The following is a 2,162-nucleotide window of genomic DNA, read 5'->3' as shown; positions in this document are numbered from 1 at the left end:
ACGAGAGAGAGAGAGAGAGAGAGAGAGAGAGAGAGAGAGAGAGAGAGAGAGAGAGAGAGAGAGAGAGAGAGAGAGAGAGCGTACACGGTAAATGAACGGCCCTTCAGCTGTGAAACCAGTCGATTGGAAAAGACGGACGTATGTTTTTTTGTCCGCTGAGAAAACAGCGGGCTGGGCTAAGTGGTACTGTCCAGATTGTTGCCGGGAGCGCTTCTTGACTAGGACTTGGATTTGTTCGTAATTCCTGGACACAGTCGAAGCTGTAGTGTCTCTGATTCAATAATTGAGTGTATCGGGAAGTGTGGATTTACCTACATTAGGCTACATTCAGTCACTTTTGGGCTACGACTTTCTCTGTCTACTAATAGGTTACGAGAGGAGGACCGGTGTTATCTCTGTCTGGTAGTGTTTTGATATCAGTTAACTTAATAACCCCCCCCCCCCTTCCCCAGGGCAGTGCTACTGACTGAAGTGTTTTTAGGACCTTCCCAAAGAGGGGAATATTATCATGTTCTTATGTACAGTAGAATTGTAAATGGGCTGATTTATCAATATCATGGACATACTGTGCCGGAACAACATATTAATAGGGGGTACTGCTACTTTTTCTTTCCTCATCCTTACTATCGTCATTTTTCGTCTACTTCTTTTGTATGTTGACCACTCACTTGTGAACTGCTATTTCCGGGGTGCTTTGATAGTCAAAGCAGACTTTGTGCTGTTGAGGCTAGGGAGGTGAGCAGAGTAAGCCTGAATCTACTTTTGGACTTCTCTATTTACCTCCACCCCCTGGCGCTCATATGACCATATTATGCAGTTGCAAGCGCCGTAAAAACCTTACTAAAGTAAAACGAGAACAATTTAATATGCTTCTTTCCTAAGGGGGGAATATTATCATGTTCTTATGTACGGTAGAATTGTAAATGGGCTGATTTTTCAATATCATACACATACTGTGCCGGAACAACATATTAATAGGGGGTACTGCTACTTTATGTAGAAAATGGGATATTATGGATTTAAATTTGTATGTTTCAACATTTTTGTCCTTACCATTTTTTATTAACGATGCCAATTGACCTAATCTATTTTCTACGGAACCTTCAAATTGGCTGGAGCTGTCGATCCGTCTATATTATATGGCCGCTTCCGTCATGTTCTTAATCTAAATGTATTAAGGAAAGTGTTTTTTCCTTTTGAATATCATATTTGTGCACGTTTATATTGTAAGAGATTTTGCAATATTCATTTAATCTGTTTCAAGCCTACTAGTAAATAATTGCGGCAAAGGGTCGCAGGAAGGAAATATTTTAAATGCAAAAAATTGCAAGATCTGTTTTCCGTCGTCGATCCGGACAGAATCCTTGATTCTGTAAAGGTCATTGGACTTTACGGAAAATTGTAAATACCGTTATTTTGATTTTAAAGAGGTTATCATTTTTAGATTGTTATTTTACCTCAAGTTTATAGCATTTAAAATCTGATCATTGACCGGAGCCTAGCCGTTCAGTGAACTGTTATAAATGCAACCAACTTGTGTTTTGCGCATTCATATGACCTTATGCAGTCGCGAGCGCTGTAAAACTCTTATTAGAACTAAAGAAGGGTCACATTTCTGTTCACTGGCCTGTCTTGGAAGCCCTATGGAACCGGTCGTTTCGATACCCGCTATACCAGAACCGGTAATTTCCTCCGTCCGACTAATTAACTCTGAGAGCACATGTTGTTTTGTTTGCTGAACTAAGTGCCAGTCGTATGTGGCTACGGTGGCCTTTGTCTAGTGTTCCTAGCGCCTTTTTGCCACCACAAAGCGCCAGTGGTGTGCAGCAAACTTACTTTTATCTGAAATAACAACATGAGATATTTGTCCACGGATTTTTTCAACGTTAATTGAGCGGTGACAATTGGACCGGTTTTTACTTGTTTCCTTCTTTCATTCCTAATTCTTCTTTTCCTTCTTCCTTTCCTTTTCTTAATTCCTTTCCTTTTTCTTTCTTTCCTTTTCATTTTCATCCTTTCTGACGCCCATTCCTTCTTACTTCATATTCATCGTTCTTTCCTTCTTTATGTCTTTCTCTCTCTTCGTCTTCTTTTATATATATGTATGCGCGCACCGCTCGCGCGATTGTATTTGTGTGTGTGTGTGTGTGTGTGTGTGTGTG

General features: G+C 40.3%; 1 protein-coding gene across 1 annotated transcript in view; it reads left to right on the top strand.

Annotated features, from left to right (window-relative positions):
* The window catches only part of LOC101850820 (flagellum-associated coiled-coil domain-containing protein 1), a 55,359-nt gene that overhangs the window by 23,994 nt on the left and 29,203 nt on the right, over positions 1-2,162 (top strand). The window lies entirely within an intron of this gene.

This window comes from Aplysia californica, unplaced genomic scaffold, assembly GCF_000002075.1.
Source record: "Aplysia californica isolate F4 #8 unplaced genomic scaffold, AplCal3.0 scaffold00339, whole genome shotgun sequence".
NCBI lineage: Eukaryota > Metazoa > Mollusca > Gastropoda > Aplysiida > Aplysiidae > Aplysia > Aplysia californica.
This window is presented reverse-complemented; position numbering and strand designations above follow the sequence as displayed.